Raw genomic sequence first — 20,659 nt, forward strand, 5'->3', positions numbered from 1 at the left:
TGTGTGTCTTGACTGTCTGGCCCAAGGCCTGCATATGGTGGATGGACAATCCTTCAAGGGAGCACCATGGGAAGGGGGGGACGATCCAAATCAAATCACTGCCAACCACAATGATGAGGGTGGCAAGATCTGAAACATTAGATTACCTCAACAAGTGGGGAGGGTCATTTGTTTATCTTGTGGCCATCTTATTTAGCTGCAGCATGGATAGAAGTGGCCTGAGACAACATAGTCTTTGCATAGGATTCAGTACAGTGGTACCTTGGTTCTCAAATGCCAAAAACCCTGAAGTTGAATGTCCGATGCGGCTGTCGGCTATTGTTTCCGGGGCAACTGCTCCAATCAGAAGCTGCACCTTCCGGAATGGATTAAGTTTGGCGCTTTTTTTTTTGCTGTTTATTTTGCATTTTTGTTTTTGAGGCTTTTTCGGTTAAATTGTTTTTGTGACTGTGTGGAACCCAGTTCAGCTACTGATTGATTGATTGATTGATTGTGACTGTGGAAATGGATAAAAGCCCCCCATCCAAACAATGACTATCATCAGTGAAGGTAAGAGAAAAAATGTAATTTTAATTTTTACCATCTACAATACTGTCTTATTTATTTTATAGTACAGTACATTGATTACTGCTTTCATTTTATGGATCAATGGTCTTGTTGGATAGTTAAATTCATGTGAAATTGCTGCTTTAGGGGTTGTTTTTAAAAGTCTGGAACGGATTAATCCGTTTTGCATTACTTTCTATGGGAAAGTGCGCCTTGGTTTTGGAACGCTTTGATTTTGGAACGGACTTCCGGAATGGATTAAGTTTGAGAACCCAGGTACCACTGTATTTCTCAGATGTTGGTAGGTGGTGGGCAGAAGGGGACAAGATACGAGTAAAATAGGCCTCTTCTATAACATCTTAATAGTAGGGTAAGCAGAGCCCCTGCAGAAGTTGTTAAAGCTGCAGAACTGCTACCAGTAAATGGGAAATAGAGTCCAACTCCCTCCAACTTCATTCTCATTGCCCTGCTACACAGATGTTGTGCCCACTCTTCTGTTCACTGAACCTTTGTTCATGGTGTTATGGGATACTGCAGCTTCTGTATGCTGATTTGCTCTTGTGCCATGCATCAGAACCGGGCCATTATACTGTTTCATTTCAGTTAGAAATGAATTTCTGATTCTCTTCCTCCATCACCTCTCTTTGCAATAAAAACAACAACGAAGCAGCTATTTTTTTATTTGAATAAACAGTTCTTATTAGTGGTTCAGATATGGATGAAATATATTGCTACAGCCATGTTTGTTATGTATGATTTACACTGTTTAACGGCATATCATCTTATGATGTTCTTAATTTTGTTATGCTTGGGGGGGAAGGGTTGTTTAGTTTCAAGCATTTAGTCATGGATGCTTGTATTTTGAACTTTGAAAAAATTAATACAAAGGAAATTAAAAAAGAAAGAAAAAGAAAGTATTTTCAAAATGATGTGGAAATCAAATCTATCCCACAGTAATTTGATTTGCAGGAAATGGAGAGAAAAGCATTGCAAAACAGAATGCCTTGAAGTGCATTGTAATTACTTACATGTGCAAACACCATTGTCTTAGGCATACAGTTAATAATAACAGCAATAATAATTCTATGCCCTTATATAGGGACATTCATTCAAGGAGCTTGAGGCTCTTGGCAAACATTCATTAATTAAGCCTCAAAATGTACATGGAGAGGTAGAGAGGTAATATCCCCTTTTCCAGCTGAAATGCCAAGGAACTGCAGACCAGGACTCAGGGATATACTGGAGTTAATGTCTAGCACAGATGAGTTCAGCTGCAAAGTACAGAGTTGGAAAAGGCTTGCCCTCTACTGAGGAGTATGTTCATGTTGTAGAATTTGCTGCTGCATACCCTGAAAAGCTGCTGTGTGACTGAGTAATCTGGTATTTACTGCAAGCAATGAAAGTTTCAGTCATTACTAATGTTTGGAGCATAAAGCAAAGCAGCAACAACCACAAGAACTCCACCACAAAACCATGTGAAACAAACCTCAGACTGAAAAATAAAGGCAAAACTTGTATAATGGCAGATTAATTTTGCTATTAGTGTTTTTGAAATGTGAAGCTCTCAGCCATTTTCATAGGCTGTGAATGGGTGCTAAAATATTTCAGACAGCTCCAGCAAAATGACTTAATCTAATCATGTGTTCGTTCTCAGAGCCAAAAAGAGAGAGCTTTATATTTTACTCCATATCTTTGCCCCTTAAGCCAATTCTTCTTCTTTGTCTCTTATATTCCACTGTACTCTTGTTTACAACACCAGAAGCAGCACTCTAGATTCTATAAAGATAAGAATCCTGTTTTGCAACCAAGTAAGTCAAAATGCTACGCTTACAAATAAATTGTGCACAGTAACCAAATTTCCTTATATTTGTGTATTCTACAGAAATAATTCAGCTTCCGAGAGTCAGTTTTCCAAAACATCAGAGAGTAGAGAATAGTAGCCATGGAAAACAGAGATACAGGACTGGTTCACATGGAACTTAAACTATGGTTTTGTCATCTTCATGCATGTGTTCTCCCTCCTCCCATGTTATGCATCAATAATTTATTACATGATGTGATTTGCTACCCACTTTCCTTGTTTGGTCAAAATAGAGTTTGCTCTTGCACTTGAAACAGCAAAACACTGTTTCAGTGTTTGAAATGAGTTCCCAATTCTGGTTGGGAGGAAAAGTGCAAGTTTCTCCCTCCCACAAACACACAACTAGAGGCTCATAAGGGTGAGGTGTGGGGCAGTCACTTGCAAAACTTGCTTGCCCTGTGTGATGTCAGGATTGCAAGCCCATGCTCCTTTAGGGTGGGTCGATCTGATCCCATCTGTGAAGGCAGGGCCTGGTCCTAGGTTACAAGACTGTACCCTTCTGTTCAGATACCTGTTCATCGGCTGCCACCTCCAGTTCTGCCTCCCCACCCCCACAGCTGCTCAAAGCTCTCTGTGAGGCTTTCCACTCTGCAGGAAAGTTGGGAGAGCGGAAACTGGCACTGGTTTCCCCCCTTCATAAGTGGTTGAAGTCAGAGCTGAAAGGGGAGATCACCCCTCCTGCAACCAAGATTCCTACTATTCAGTCCCCCCACCATTTCTTCTTCCTCCTCCTGTGTCAGAGGCTACCAATCTAAACCCAATCCCAAATGAACTCATGACACCAACCACATTTTACTCCAAACTGAATAGGATACAAGAGCACATGAGTGATGAAAACAGAGAGGGACAGAAGGGAATCTGCAAGTCTCAGGCTTAGACCCAATAGCCAAACCATGGTGTGAGACGCCGTGGCCATTCTTATTTGGAGTGCACCTGGCATGAGAAGATGGGGTGCAGCAGCGGGGTCTTAAAAGTGTGAACAAAAGCCACTGCAGACCCTTGCCTTGGGCTCAAAGGATGATTTTGGTAGGCTGCATCCAGTATGCTCAAAAAACTCCAGGTTCTCAAAATAACAGTAGGCCTTAAGAGAGGTCCCCCTGCCCAAGCCGTTAAGGAAACTTCTACTAGGCTGAAAAGGGGAATGACTTTGCCTCACAGATGTGTAAGGACTCATGTGCTCAAAGCCAATAATTTATAGGTCCATTAAGTTGTGAGGGGGCAGGCTAAATATCATTGGGGGGAAAAATAGGGCTTGAGACTGCATACTGTGAGAAATGTCTCCTGTCCTGAGGCCAAATTTTGTCTCCCTTTGGGCCTCAACATGAAGACAGAACATAGAATCACATAGACAAAACATAGAATCACAGAATTCATCATGTCCAACCCCTTGCTGACGCAGGAAACTTATTACAGTGGTACCTCAGAAGTTGACAGGAATCCGTTCCGGAAGTCCAGTCGACTTCCAAAATGTTTGGAAACCAAGGCGCAGCTTCTGATTGGCTGCAAGAAGCTCCTGCAGCCAATTGGAAGCCACATCAGACGTTTGGGTTCCAAAGAATGTTTGCCAACTGGAACCCCTGCTCCCTACACAAAAGTTTTCTGGCATGCCTCAGGGTCCCTTCTCAGTATACTAACTCATTCTAGCATTTCCCCTTCAGCATAATGACCCTGGTATCTGACTCCCCTTCTCCAGGGGATGAGGCAGGGAATTCAGAGTGGGAGAGGAAAGTTTCTTCAGGAAATGAAGAGGCTTCTCTCGCAGAAGGTAGAGCTACCTAATGGGATACAGCTGCAGTTTCTATTTACGGTTCAGACTATGGATGACTGCTGTTAGATTAACACTGGAATTCTGCCTTTAAAGAGATTCCAGAATGAGTCCTGCACACGGATGTCTAGGGTGCCCCTGAAGCCTTGCCTCTAAGGCCATCATTCAAAACAGAACATCCACAGATGTTTGTGCTCTCTGTATTTTGACGCTAGTCATCAATGTTTTGCTAACACAGAAGATTATTGCCCATTAGTACTGCATTAAGCTGGAGACTGGATACAGGATTTGATCTGGCAGCAGGCTTCTGTGTAATTCACAACATTATTTAAAACAGGTTCAGGTATGGGAAACCACCTAAAAGCTACAGAGGTAATGAATAATTGCTTTATGTTTTCAGTATTTTACCCTGTAACGATAAAACCGATACAAAAATCACACATTGCAGGGAAGTGGGAACTGTACAAAGAGAAAGAGTATAGATAATCACTGGTAGATCAGAGTTTATAGAGGAAAAGAATGCAGGAGCACATTAAATTTGCCATAAACAAGGAGTTTCATACCACATCAGTGACTGCTACTATAATTCATTTGTCATATAAATTATGTCCATTGGGAAGTCTCATAAAATTAATTAGGGCAGAGACAGGGGAAAAACAAATCAAAAACTTCTCAGAGCTGCAACAAATACAGGTTCTAGACAGAACAGCATCAACAAGATCAGTCAAAATACTTATTCAATTCCCATGAGGCTAACATCCTCGTACAAAGAATTTTCCTGGCCTTATCAACTTGAAGGAAATTATACTGGTTGCTCTCAAGGACACAGTAATATTGAAATTTCAAAATTGAAAGCAACACAGCCTTATATGAATTACAAATTGAATGTATAAAAAAAAAATCCATGAAATGCAGTTGGTTAGCTTATATGTTTAATAGAGCAAAGCAGACTTATCACCTTTATTTCAAGCCACTGCCCAACCCTTGCCATCCCCTCACCACCACTGCCCAGTATTTCTCAAGCTCCACTTCTAACCTAGACTATGTTGGCCCAGCAAAACTGTTATATACACTAGTTTCTGGTTGGAGAACATACTCTTATTTCTGTATATTGTCAACCATCTCACTCTTACTCCTTACTGAATCTGACATTAACTATGCGCAGGTGCATTAGCTCATTATACTTTCTCTGTTATCCTTGCCTCTTTTGTCTCCTGCTCCCACGTCCATGTTATCTCCCTCACTGCTAAAATGCACTTTGAAGGCAAGGGACCTGTTTTTTTCTTTTGTTTTTTGCTTGTGTTACTCTGTACACCTCGGGAGTCATAGCTCTTAAACCAGTGCATCCTCAGTATTTCTAGTAATTGCTCTCGTTAGAGCTCTGCCATATTTCAGTCTGTCTTGCAGCATCCCAGAAATTAGTCTTTTTAAAACAGACTCTGAATGACACGCCAGATCTCATAAGGTGATTGCGTGAAGCTGACAAATGTCAATGGCAGAATAGTCTCATTCTGCCAAACCCTTTTTGTTCCTGATTTAATCTCGGTTTGAACCCATTTCTCTTCAGGTGAACAGCTATTACATTTTGCTGTGGTCCTGAGGTTTAGGGTGCTAAGAGGTTCTGAAGGTATACAAATGTCAACTATTCATCTATCTCCAACTGGATATGGTAAAAAATGAGTTGCCAAAAGGATTTTCTGCTGTGAATCAACAGGTGGTTTGGCAGCAAGACTAATGCTTGCTTGCAGCTTTTCACTTTTAGTTCCAGAAAAGGTGGGTGGGGGGAACAATACCTCTTAAATGCAGCATTTCAAGCCAACTGTATGGAAAAGAAGGTTTCATTCCAGCCAACTCGCCCTGTCTCTTGCAACATGGAACGAAATACTCCAGCTGATGCTGCTCTCCTCTTCAAGCTACAAGGGTACAGATTTGGAAACAAAGAGAAAACAAAAGAGAAAGGAAGAACATTATGGAATACAATTTGCTTTGCATAAATTATAAATATGGCGTAAAATGGCTACATGGGGTGAAACACAGCAAATTTATTTCACCACTGCCATATACAATTTATATTCCTCATAGGTATTTATCAGTATTTCTAACTGGCATACAACAGGAAGGAGAAACATTTTAGATCCCACATCAATTACACAACATTTAATTTGTTCTAGATTAAATACAAAACACTTTAAAAAACAATGTTATAAAAGACGTAAAGGAAATCCATAGGCATATGGACAAATCTATGCAACAAAAAATGTACAAAGAGAAACAAAATAACGAAAAATTACTTGGTACATGAAAACAATTTGTTGAAATGCCATGGGATTTATCATGTCTCTTATAGAGTGGGTGCTATGCCCTTCTACTCAGAACTTAATCTAATATTGGGGGAAACTTGTATTTGAAAATCTGTAGTACTTATTAACCTTTTCAGAAATCTTTTCACTATTTTGAAAGCCCCTCCCCCCAAAAAATTATGTGGCCATTTAAAATTATCCAAACAATGCTAATGTCTATTTTACATTATATAAAGAAAATTATTTAACATTCTCAGAATGCACCTAATTTTATCCTTCAGACTAATGATGTGTTCTTAAAATAAATGTTAAATCTCTTAAGAAACTTCAGTGGAAACCCTTTGGGAAAATCCAACCACATATGCCTATCACACCTCATAGGAGCTAACAGCTGTTAATATAGCAACTACATACAAAACAAATTCCACAGAATGGGCTTGAAGATCTTCCAATGTCTGAAGGGTCTTTTACATTTCAGACAATTTTTGTATCTATCTAACTATAGCCGGATAGGCATATGACTTGAAAAAGGCAAGTAGAGTCAGGCCATCCATGAACTGGTCAGCTGCAACTCCTAGGTCATGATGAGAAAGGAACAACCTTGGAGCCCAATCTAGATGATAGATAAAACGCATGACTACAGAGGTGCAGCCGGGGTTAACAGAACACATAGGAAGGGACATCCATTGATGTCCTTAATGAGGGATCAAGGCTGATCTTGCTGCCGTCCTCGGGAAATGAGAGGTGATTAATTTGTTTTAGAATCTTTGATGGTTAAGCGCTTCTCAGTTTTGGATTGACAAAAGTGTCACACAGCTTCACATACGTTGACCTCTTCATATAAGTCAGAGGGGTGAACCTCAAGACTCAGCCTGTCTATCTGGCCCTTGGAACCATTCCCAGCCAACTTCCCTCATGAGCCACTTGCACCCCAAGTGTTTTTGCCTAGCTGGAATGCATCCTTGAATTCTAATAATACCGCTTGCTTTACTGGATAAATGACAGAGAGGGACGTATCAGTGTGTGTATAAACTAGTATGCTGTACAAAGGTAGAAGTTATATGAGCTGCCCCACCCACCCTTCTCTCTGTCACATGGTTGCCCAGAAGGTAATGCAGTTCTTAGGCTGAAAAGGGTTATGTACCATGGATGAAAGTGAAAACCCCACTGAAATTCTGAAGTAAGTGGGGAAGTGGCAGTGATGCTGCTATGCTTGACCTCCTCACAATGAAAACTTTTAGGCCACTGGATTTCTCCCACTATATCTGTAGAAAAGCTTTACCACATTTTGTTTTGGTAGGTTAAGAAGATTAGAAGTCTGGAATTATGTTCCTACATCACCAGATGTAAGAAACTGCTATTAAGTTTATCAGAACAATGCTAGAACACCTAACAGAAAAGTTATTATCTTTTGTAACGCAACCATTTGAGGCCCATATTAGGGCATATTCAAAACTCTTTGAACAGCCCTGTACAAGATACTATAACATCAGTAGACATAGACTGGGATACAAAGAATACCTGGGACATTAATCTGATGTTCACATGTGCGGTTGAGTCCCAAACAGATTTTTTTAAAAAAGTAATAATGGACTTGCTTTTTTAAAAAACTGTTTTGCATAATCAAGCCCATATCATATATGGTGCACCATCAGAGGTTGATGCAAATCAGAATTGCAATGCAATTTTTTTAAAAGCAGCTTCGAGAATAAAAAGTAGAAATCTGGAGCGCAGAAATGGTAGTATGAGGTTGTGCTAACACCCGCCCCCTATTGTACATTGCCTGCCCAATCTGTTTTCCTTCCTCTTGCAGCAGGAAGTGTGGAACCTGAGGCCCTTCAGATGTTGCTGGATGTTGACTTCCATCAACCCCTTCCAGCACGGCCAATTGTCAGGAATTATGAGAGCGATGGTCCAGGAATAACTGGAGGGCCGCAGATTCATCACTAGCGTCAAGAAGGTTTAAAATGAGTATTTGCTTGCGTTCTGGACATCATATGTAGAAAGCTCTCTCTCTCTCTCTCTCTCTCTCTCTCTCTCTCTCTCTCACACACACACACACACACACAGAGAGAGAGAGAGAGAGAGAGAGAGAGAATATCAATTCAGCAACATAATACATGCTCTTGCCCACTCCAGACTGTCATCAGGTACTGGGCCTCCTATATGATACAACTGGCTTGAACCTCTCTTTAAACACAATGTAGTACAGTACTGTGGAAACAAGAGGCTTACCAGAGCTATGTTGTTAAATAAACGGTGCATAGCATCATTGCTACTATCCTGTTTGATAACAGACCCTTTGTAGGGTAGATATTTAGTTGAAATACTTGAACTCCATCAGATAAATAACAGACCAAAAGACAGAAAGGAAACTGAAGGCAGGGAGGTGAAGCTATCATCTGAGTGTTTTGTTTCTAAGTGTTGCCAGTCATAAAAGGACTTGACGTGCTAATATCTGTTCATTCAGACACTTACAGACATGCTAAGAGCATGACGGCTCGCAGGCACTGCCTTTAAGTGCTGTTACTGAGGCCCCCAAATATTGACAGAGTGCCAGACTCTAAGAAACTATTGATGTACGCAGCCGACCTCTGCTCCAGACACCTATCAGACAGAATCTTTAAATGTCACAGATTAATGAATTTTCATGAAACTCTGTGGGTGGGTGTATGTGGGTGTGCACGTGCATGTGCATGTGTGTTTGATAGTAGGAAATAAAAATTCAAAATAATCCCCCCTGAATCCTTACTCAAGCAGTCTTTATCATTTTGCAAAACTTTGACCCAAACTCAATATTTTTATTAAGGCGATACAGACTGAGAATGTTTGTGTGGGGTGTGTGTATGTTAGGGGAGGAGACGTACCTCTGGTGGGGGACACGCTGTGCTCCTTTGATCCCCCACCCTGCACTCAGCTCTCACATGTGGCTGCTAAAAGCTGTCAACATGCAACAGCAGCTGCACCTTGGGAATGGCCTTGATTGGCCAGTTAAACCAGATGAGGGCAGCCAATGGGTCTCAAACCCTCAGCGGATTAGGGGCTTCTTCTGCATACAAAGATAAACTCTGGGGGATTGAGTGGACAAGACCAATAGTGGGTCCAATGGTCAAGAAGGTTTCTGTACATGCTGTAGAGGGAATTGCTTGTCAACCTGGGATCGTAGCCAATCTAGGAGAAGGAAAACTCTGATGCTAAACCTCTGCTACTTTCCAGGATATCTTTGAGAGAGAGAAAAGGCCAAGGGGTAAACACTACACAAATCCAGAGTGGAGTCTCTAAGACAGTTGGAGGGTGCCTTCTATATCTCCTCCCAGCAACTCCTGCAGCCAAGCTGGTGCCAAACGTATTGCTCTGCTTTCCTTTAGACCAGATCAGCGAAGCTGAGAGGAGGGGCTTATTATCTTGGCAGCCCAGGACCTCATGCACACTGCCCAGGCTTGCCCCCAAGGAGGTCACTTCAGTGCTGCTTACAAAGTGGACCCCTCCCCTGGAGGAGCACTCCATTGTCTCTAGAGACAGACAGATGTTAACAGTATGTGTGGGGGATCATTTTGCAGAGCAAAATGGAACCCACTCTGAACTAAGGACCGGCAAGGGAAACCTCATCTTGCCCCCATCTATTAGTCACTTTACAACTTGCCAGTTTGTACTAGTACTGTTAAACTGATTTCCTCATTTTCCATTCCCCCTTTGCCCGTTTGTTGTATGCCTTGAATAGCTAAACTTTAAGTCAAAGGGCAACAACATTCTCTTTTCTTCTCTTTCATTCTTTTGATGTGAGTGGGCCACTTTGGGAGGCAATATATACTGTTGCAAATACACAAAATGCCAGCTTCCAGCACATACAATCATTTATTTGTAGAACTGTAGCATTGAAAATGACTCCAAAGGTAATCTTGCCCAAGCCCCTGCTATGCAAGAATCTCAGCTAAAGCATCTCTGACAGATGACTATCCAACCTCTGCTTTGAAACCTCCAAAGGAGGACAGTTCACAACCTCCTGCAGGAGACCATTCCTCTGTCAAACAATTCTTACGGTCAGAAAGTTTTTCTGTATGTTTAGTCAGAAACTCCTTTCTTGTAACTTGAAGCCATTGGTTTGAGTCCTACCCTCCAGAGCAGGAGAAAATAAGCTTGCTCCATCCTCCTCCCAGTCTTTTCCATGCTAAACATACTCTGCTCCCTCAATTGCTCCCCATAAGACTTGGTTTCAAGACATTTTATCACCTTGGTCACCCTCCTCTGTATACCTTCCAACTTGTCAATACCCTTCTTTAACTGTGGTGTTCAGAACTGAACACAGCACTCCAGGTGTGGCCTGATCAATGCGGAATAGAGCAGGATGATGATCGTGACAATATACTTCTGTTGGTGCAGCCTATGCACGGTTAATAACATTGGGGATTTTTGCTGTTCCATCACACTGTTGACTCATGTTAAGCTTGTGGTCTACCAATAACTCTGGATCTTTTTCACAAATAATACTAGCAAGCAAGGTGTCCCCCATCTTATCTTTGTGTACCTGGTTATACCTGCTTAAGTGTAGAACCTTACATTTGTCTCTATAGTACTTCATTTTGTTAGATTTGCCCCAGTTCTCCAATCTATTAAGGTCATATTGAATCCTGATTCTGTCTTCTGTAGCATTACTGTAGTTACAAGTCCCAGTTTGTTGTTATCTGTAAATTTGATGAGCATCCCCTCAATTCCTTAATCCAAGTCGTTTAGTTGAACAACAGGCCCAGGACAAAACCTGTGGCACCCCATTTGTCACTTTTTTCCACGATGATGAGGAACCATTAGTGAGCACTCTTTGCATTCAGTCAGTCAACCAGCTACAAATCCACCAAATAATTACTTTGTCCAGCCCACAATTTATGAGCTTCTTCATAAGACTATCATGGGGGGACACTGTCAAAAGCCTTACTGAAATCAAGACACACTTGATTTCACAAGACACACTTGATAATACATGCACTATTATAAACAGGAGTGCTTTCTGTATGAAGGAAAATTGTAATATGTCATGGTGTGACTCCACCCTACATTTTGACTGAACAGGGTTACACATCTTGCAGAGTTTAAGAAGAGATATTCAACAACTGTTCAAATTTTACACTATTACACTCTTCTGGAACAAGTCACTTGATAGTACCAGGAATTATGCATCTACCCCGGGAAGACTTGAACAGAGGTCTGGGAAAACTCAAAACGTTTCTCAAAATAAAATGAAAGAGCTATCCTGAAAACTAAACAGCTGTGAAGAGCAATTTCAACTGACCCTGCTGTACAATGGTGCTAAATGTAACCTACATTCTAAGGGAGGATACAAGTTCGGTTAGACACGCTGCCAGCTGTGAACAGTTTATACCCAGCAATTATATAGTTGCACAAATGAAATAGATGTTTTCTCTGTCTGTATACTGTAAATGTTTACATGGAGTGTGATGTTGTAATAAGTGCCATCAAGGCAAGAAGGATCTGCTTCCCCATGGAAAAAAAAATAAAAGCCACATAGATTCACTTCAGCGTTCTTTGGGCACCATATGATTTGGTGACTCCTACTGAAGTTAGTTTTAAAGACAAAAAATGTATTGTAGATATAATTCAATAAAGCCCGTATTGTCAAGCTATCTTATTGGCAAAGATAGTTTGTGAGATTTGCTAAGGTTTGCGGAACTTGTGAGCTGCACACTATTTCACGACATTTTTGATTGGCCTAATAAAGGCACCACCCTAATATGGATGTTAGATCTAAAATAAAAATAAAAATGGGTCAACATGGCTACCTTTACTCTTAGTGTAACTAGCATGGGTCCTTTCCTCTACTCCCAGTTAACAATGCCACCATACAACAGCACTAAGACGCCCAACCCCAGCATCGTGTTTGCTAAAAGCTTCTACAGATTTTGTGGTGTCATAAGACTGGGAGGACAGTGCTCTCTTTAAGCAAATATCAGGGAGTACTGCAGCTTAGGATAGTTCCCATTATTTGTGCACAGAGCAACAGAAAAAGAAACAGCTACAGAATAGTACAAGTCAGATTTCAAAGGGTCGTAAAACCAACTTCCTTCACCCAAGCGCAGGATTTTCCCTTCTCCAGCCTAATCTCTTTGTTGTGTCTGCCCTCATCAATGAGCCCATTCATGCCCCATAATCAGCTCTGATTAGTGTTGCTTCACATCAGTCTCTTCCTCTTTCTTTTCTGCTCTGCCTGTAGAAGGATTGGAATCAGCTTCTGCACACCCCTCCTTGTTAAAAGCTGCACCTCTCCTGCTGACTTACTGCTCTCTCAATCAAAAGGGCAAGAGGAAACAGTTGGGATTCATTCTTCCCCCTTTTTTGAGAAACGGCACAAATGTCAACTTCCTAAGAGGATGTTTGGCATAGCTGAGTTCAGTCGTGAAATGTACAAAGTCGGGATGATCAAAAGTTTGAAGGGCTGCCCACTGCTAGAGTGGAGGGGGGAAAGAAAATGGGATCTCTTCTGTAGTTTTAAAGGAGACATGAACAGACTGCCTTCATGAGAAATGCTTCTTCTATTAAACTGAGACTTGGCAGCAAAATTCAGCTGCAGATCCCAGGAAAGTCTGTGCCTATTTTGATTAGGAATATTTTGACTGGGTCTAGTATTATTTATTACTGCATATATATAGATAGATAGAAGGATAGAATATCTACCATACACATCAGAACAGTTTATATTCTCAGGGATGCTTATTAGAGAGAATGCACACATGTACAGTATTTAATTTTGTTAGTCACTTTGTTTTCATTTTAAACACTCTGGATTACTAATGTGTTTTCAGGGTGTTTTCCTTTTTTAATTTTTTTTAAAAAGGCTCGTTAATAGAAGAAAAATATGACATTCAGCTTGCAAAATAGCACTTCCCCCACCCCTCTGCTTCACTACAAAATCATGGATTTTAATGTCACTATGACCTACTGTTTTTGGCTGCAATTCTTTATCTAATTATTTACTAAGTCCTGCAGTCATCAATGGGAGTCACCCACACATAACAAATAGCAGGCGTACATTGTATGTCTACATACTAGCCTACAGACATTGTTCGGAGTTTAACCCCCGCTCCACTAAACTGTACCTCATTTCGTTTTCATAAAACTACAATACAAAATTATTGGTGGAAGTCACCATCACAAAATGTGGATGAGGGGTACTAGCTCAGATGGCTTTAAAGGCATTTTAGACAAGTTTATGAAGTTCCACCAAGAGTTACCAACCATGATAATGAATTCTAGGTAGTCTGGATACTAGAAGCAAGCTGAGTGCTGTTACCTACATGCCCTGTTCCTGGCTTTTCCAGATGCTTCTGGTTGGCCACTGTGAGAAAGAGGATATTGGGCTAGTCCTAAATGGATCCAGCAAAACTAATATTCCACTCTTTTTTAGACTATAAAGAGTCTATATGAAAAGGCACTCATTCTCAGATAAATTTGTACAATTGTTTTCTGCTACATAACTTAAATATTGCACTGAAGTGAGAAAGGTATGAGTGATTTCTCAAGGGAAAAAAATGTTTATAAACACTAGTTCGGCAAATGGCGTTGGCATATTATTGCTTCTAAGCCTTACAATTCCCATCTGTAAAGTGGGAATACCAATGGCCTGCATATGACAGCAGCCACAGTGGCTGGAGCTGAAGGGAACTGCAGCCCATAATATCTGAAGGGCACCAAGCTGGCTACCCCTGTGCTAAAGACACATCAGCACGTAGTCGCTAAGGTCTAGGTAAAAATTATTATATAGGCTTGGAGTTTCATATTTTCTTTGCTTTTTAATTATTATTAGTTTGCTGCAATGGTAAATAGGGTCTACCTGGGCAAATGAATGGGAAGATGATCATTTATAGAGCTGGAAAGTGACATGGGAGATGTAGAAAAGGAAAAAGGGTGTGGGATATTAGAGGAATGAGCAACAGCTTAAAATGCCATTTATCATCTGTCAATTCGCTGGGCAGGATCCACCGAACGAGCCCTGTCAGCAGAATCCCTGCACAAGGACTTCCACTTGCACAACGGGGCTTTCCCATCCTCTCCTGCCCCCCATGCACCCTGAAATTGGCTATGGGGAGGTCAGGAGAACCGCTACAACTGTGCATAGGGGTTGAGGGCATGACCATTCTGTCTGGTAAGCCACAGTGCTTGCATTGATGGAACAATCATCCATGGTACTGTTATGAGTTTGTAGGTGCCTTGACTACCCTGAATTCCTGGGTCTAGTAGGTGTTTTAGGTTAATCAATGCTTGGAGTATTGAAATGGGCTGCCAGGTACAGGATTTGGCAAAGTGCTAAAATACAGGACCAAATTGGTTTTTCAGTACTCAGGAAATCAGCTGGGAGAAGAACCATCAAGGAGACCAAAGGCAGGTGATGGGCTCTCTGCCAGTCGGCATATGGGTGGAGCCCCGCACTGAGCTCTGGGTAGAGTTTCTAGGAAGGAATTTTTCAGGATTTCAGTTGAGAATGATATAAGTTGGAGAAAAATAGTCAGTCTGTTAAAACACATCAAGCTGGAGAGAGGGGAACAGAGCACGATGTGGGCTGACAGTTTGAATCGGAGTCTGCAGCAATGGGAGAGATGGGACCCTCTTGGAGTGTAATGCTTTGAACTGCTCCATCATAGGCTCATGTTGTATATATGTGTAAATAAACCATAAATTATAAAGACACCCTAGTCTCCACTGTGCCTCATTGTCCAAAAGGAAACACAGATCCCGGGTAAGCAACTGGAGCTCCAGGAATCTCAGAGTGCTGTGAAGAGTGGGGTGGCGGGGGCATGTAACAGTATAATGTTGAATTCCACCCATCATATTCAGCACTGGGTGTAAGAGATATGTCTCATTTTTAAGCTAACATTTTCTTTACGCCAGATTTGCTTGATCACAAGTCAACAGCTCCTTATTCCACTATAAAGCATCTTGCCCTATACTGCTCAAGGAAAAATATATCATTTTCTCCAAAATATAAAAACATTCCGGTTCTGCAACAACCTACCCTGACCCTCACTTACTCTAATTTTTATTATTATACCCTTGTTTACAGCTTTAGTTTCCCAACCAACAGACAAGTACTGTTCACTTAATTGAGCCCTGCCCTAGAGCACACAGCATCTCAGAAAGAGGATGAACACAGAGACAACACAAAAAAGAAAAGTGCTCATGTACTTTAGTTTGCTTAGCAAGCTTGAAGAAACACATGATATCTTAAAAATTGAATGTACTACTATCGTCAACTACTCCATTTGCTCATAATGTTATATAACAACAGGATATAATGATCAGGGTAGATATCTGGATAGTAGTTATATTTCTTGGTGGCCCAGCCTGGAAATGTCACCACAGGGAAAGTAATTTTTCTTTTGCGTGTCTACATACAAACACACTGCATATCTGAAATTCACTCTCACCTCTCCTAGTGTGATATCTCATTAACATTACAGTTCCTATAAAGAGATTAAATCAAGGCTACAAAAAGTTAAGTGCCTTCATATAGCCACTCAGCAAATGCACTGAAACAAGCAAGCCTTTTGGATTTCTTCTGCAACTAAAAACATTTCACACCAATTACAACTTCACTGGAATCCAGAGTAAATAATAAATCACAGAATTTTATAATTGGAAGGCATCATGCAGGTCATCTATTCAAACCCTTTCTTGGCTGCAGGATCTGCAATGTAGGTTGCCACTGCAGCATCCCTGACAGAAGATACCCAGCATCTGCTCCTGCAAAAGAGAGCTCCTGAACAACAATGGGTAAATCTGTCAATTTTGGTTTCTTTCAGTTTCTCATTTTTCCAATCTTAAGTACAGTTCACCACGTTTCCATCTCAGTCTGCTATAAAAAAAAATTCAAAATCGTAAAATTCATTAGCATTTTAGTGTGAATTTTTCCTTACACATATCTGTATGCAGTTTTGCTCAATATACAGAATTTTGCAGAGCTAGTCTCTCTAATAAAATGCACCTTCGTGATATTTTCATGAATGTAAGCATTTAATATGCATTTTTGTACCCATAATGTGGCTGGAGAACTGAACTGCAACATTCAAAGAAATATGAATTTGGATGGATGACTGTTTCGTTTCACACATTATTTCAGAAGGAGCAAGTTAGGTAGGTTTGCTTTTAAATGTGAACTTAATTTATTTTCTCCCGCATCCCTACTTCTGAACCAGCTTTTGTCAAGCAGTTCTTGTCATTAGGAAGTTTCTCCTAATCTTCACTAGAAATCTAGTTCCCCACAGAGTTCTACCCATTGCTCCCCTCTGGAGCAATAAAGGACATGTTAGCTCCATCTTATGCATTACAATCCTACACATGCTTGAAAATTAGTTTCTATTAGCTCTATAGCCTAATTTTTTTAAAACACACACACACACACACACACACAGAGAGAGAGAGAGAGAGAGAGAGAGAAACTAAGGTGCAGTTCTCCAGTTTTTTTACACATGCAAACAGAAGAATTATCTAATTAAGATATTTTAAGTGAAAAGTTTTCTTTTCCACGGTGTGCGTGTGCATATGGTGTTTATAAACTGTCTTTTAACATTTAGATATTTTATTCATTTTTCCACATGGTACAAGTAGAACACATATCACTGTTGGAAAGATACCAATCAAATAGCATGGCGCTGAATCTAAGGAACTCTAACAACAGAGGGCTGAACCAGCAGCATAATAGGGAGCACAAGACACTATCTTTTGAAAGCAATACAGAACCTTAGAGGAGGTGCTTAATACACAGAGGGTAACACTTTATCAAGCTTTAGCTCTGTCCTCTGAGGAGGAGCAGGTGGAACAAAACAGCAGATATGTGTACTTCTAGCTACCGCAAGAAGCTTTTGGTCACAAACATCTGTACCCCAGGACCAGAGGTCTCCACACCAGTTGATTGGGTTCTCGGCCCACTCTCAGATTGTGCTCCCCAATCCCCTTCAGAAGCATAAAAATAGATGAGATGATAAACCAAAAAGAGCTTCACAATTGCCACATGAGGTGTGGAAATAACAGGCAATCCCCTGTCTGAAGGCCAGGAAGTAGGTGAGCTTCCAGTCTGAGCTGTTTCACTGCGAAAACAACAACCTCCACAGAGTTCCGAGTTCAGCCTTTCTGAAAATGGGAAAATAGGCACATTTCATTTTTAAGATCTAAGCTCTGGTCACAATACTCATAAGCAGGACCATACACTGGTCACAGCTTATATTAATCATTGAGTCACAGGAAAACTCAGCAGGACTTAGCAGCTAAATCATTTGTACCACAAGATGGTAAATGTATGGATGGATATGAAGGCTGCCATAAAACTATGTTTTGGAGGATCAGAAAATAGCTCTGCGTTCACACACTTCCACCATGGTTATGGGCTGTAGTCTTCATGCAAACCACATTTTTCCAGTTTGGATGTTATACTAATCAAACCAGGAACTTACTTATTAAGCTAAGTGTGTGGTGTGAGAGCAGGGGGAATGTGTGCTCCCAATCCTCCAAATGACGGATTGAAGGATCAGAAACCTTACACGTGGATCAGTTAATGGTATCTATCTACTCACTGGATAGGTTATATATCTGTAACTTACAAACAGAAAAAGTGCCTTGGATGTTAGCACTTTCCCCAAGAAGAACCAATAATAGCAACTTCCTTTCCTTAACGCAAACTTATTTTGTCAGGATTTCAGATTGTGCATGAAGATTAGCTTTATTAGGCTATTTCCAGGTAGGTGTTTATTGCGGGATCAGCGCTCTTCATGCATGCAAGCTTTTGGCAGCATCTATATGATGTCATTGGGAATAAAATGGCAGCCTGTTTCCAATGGAAATCCAGCAAGTTCTTCAAAAAAGCAAACAAATCTGTTACCATCAACTTGTTGCACTATTTGCAAACTAAGACCCCATCTGAAAGCACCCCAAGTCCCACCTTTTTTAATGATCGCTTCCTTCACCCTGTTTGTATGGGTGGCATTTTGGAGAATCACACCACTCTGCCTACTAAAGCCATTTATTATTTGTAGGAAGACAGTGGAAAACTTTAAGCACATGCCTATGGGCAACGCAACCCTGAAGAAAAGGGCAATTACTGCTAGGCGGTATTTTCAGCTTAAAACTCCTATGATTTAAATAGCCACTTGAGCTGTGCTCTTGCAGTTTACCATGCCAATAGAATACCTAAATGAAATTACAACCTTCTGATATGCAGCAGGGTTCCCGTTCTTTACTGTGTAATATACACGGCCGGGAGAAATTGCATGACAGTTTGCTAAGGCAGAGTGTATCGCAAGAACGTTCTCCCCCAACATATGATTATGCTTCTTATTTCCTGGAAAGCACATCTAATGACGTACGGCACGCATGATACCCATGTTTTGGTGAACTCGAGACATGTGCCCTGAAGTATACTGCCACAACCCTTCAGCAACACAGCTCCTCTGTAATTTGCACTGACTTTGTTTTGCCAGCAGCGTTACCCCATGCTAGCGTGGGATCATAATAGAAAATCCTAGAACATGCAGAGAGGAAAATAAAAGCAAATAATACATCTATGGGGGTATCTTATTAGATGCATTTATTAGCCTATTTTATCGTACCAATCATTAAAGCATTATGAGGATCTCCCCTGAACTCAGGGGAGTTTCAAGGCAGCTTATGATTCCGCATGTAAGGCTGCTCTTAAAAAAGAAAAAAGAATCCCCGCTTACACACCAGAAGTTAATGGTAGAAGTTAAGCTTGTTAAAATACACACACAATAAACACATGACTACACAGAAGAAGATAAAAAGAGCAAAACAGTTTCACAGCCATATACTTGCCCAAGCTGACATAATAGGTTTTATCTCCCACCTGTTCCTCAAGTACTCAAGACAGTATACATGGTCCTCTCCCCTTTTTATCCTCATAATTCCCTTAACAACTTGAGACCAGTCAACTTGCCTTACCCCACATGTTCTCACTCAACTGCTTTGATTGGTGGAATTGGCACTGCTACAGGTGCCACAGTCTGCATTTGTAAGAAACTGATTGTTTATTGTGGCAGCACCTGTGCTTTGGGACTCCCTGCCTATTGAGTGTTGCTAAAGCCCTTCTTGTTCAGACAAGCCTACCCAGATGTCAAGAAAGTTGTTAATCTGTGTTAGTATTTTAACTTTTGTATGTTTTCTCACTTTTATTGTTTTATCTTTTTGTAAAGTACTTTGAAGTTTTTTACAATAAAAGTTGTGTATACCTTTAAATAAATAAATAGATAGATAGTGACCCTGTGAGGAGGTTTAGACCAAACTTTTTCCCTCTGGGAATTAAAATTTGCTTGCATCACACTGAATTTTTTATTGATAAGAAATACATTGGAAAACAAAAAGAAATGCTTGTTTTGTAACATAGAACACTACTACTTTATAATATGATCATGGGACATCCAGAAAGTATGAAACAAGTCAGCTACATATTCTATTTTTTTTTATTAAAAACCCCCATTATGATACTATACTATACTATACTATACTATACTATACTATACTATACTACAATGAAATGTTTTTATTTTTATTTTTGGGGGATTGTCCTTGAGTCTTACCACCACACTTGCTATCCTCTCATGCCACACCCGTTGTGAACCAAATGATGGCAGAAATGTGACTTGGCCTGATGGCCCCTGTTTGGGGGATAGGTTTGGTGGCCTCTTCAGAGACTGTTGCCAAACTCACCATGAAGGTTCCCAAGGTGAAAGTAGTGGTCTTCATCACTGTTGGGATGCCAGACACCAATTTAAATAAAGATGGCAGACCGAAACCTGCCTTTGAATTAACTTCCCCCAAATATTTTGATGGGACCAAGCTAGCAAATTGCACTACTCATTTAAAAATCACAATTTTGTTTGGTTTCTAAAAAAAATTATGGGCAAGCCAAGCACTTTCCATTAGCATAATATGAAATATATATGAAAAATTGGGGAAAAAATACTACCTTTCTGGGCTCCCTGGCTACAAAAATGGCAGAGAGAAACAGTTAACCTCAGGTGGCTGAACAAAACAGAACAATAATAGCCTATTTTCATGATGCAGATTCAATGCTACTTGTTTCCATGCTCATTAATAACTTAGGGAAAGAGAGAAGCAACATTTTCAGTTTGATGGGAGTGTTGTGAAGGAGCACATATTCACTACATTTCAGGG

At 40.6% G+C, this 20,659-nt stretch overlaps 1 protein-coding gene across 43 annotated transcripts in view; it reads right to left on the reverse strand.

The window, feature by feature from the left end:
• ZBTB20 (zinc finger and BTB domain containing 20) overlaps positions 1-20,659 on the reverse strand; it is a 641,091-nt gene that overhangs the window by 186,843 nt on the left and 433,589 nt on the right. For all 43 annotated transcript variants that reach the window (XR_014563580.1, XR_014563581.1, XR_014563582.1 and 40 more), the window contains one exon: positions 5,966-6,085. The gene's annotated coding sequence lies outside the window, so the exon portion shown is untranslated. The remainder of the gene's footprint in view (positions 1-5,965; positions 6,086-20,659) is intronic.

This window comes from Podarcis gaigeae (genome assembly GCF_964106915.1).
Source record: "Podarcis gaigeae genome assembly, chromosome: 4".
Lineage (NCBI taxonomy): Eukaryota > Metazoa > Chordata > Lepidosauria > Squamata > Lacertidae > Podarcis > Podarcis gaigeae.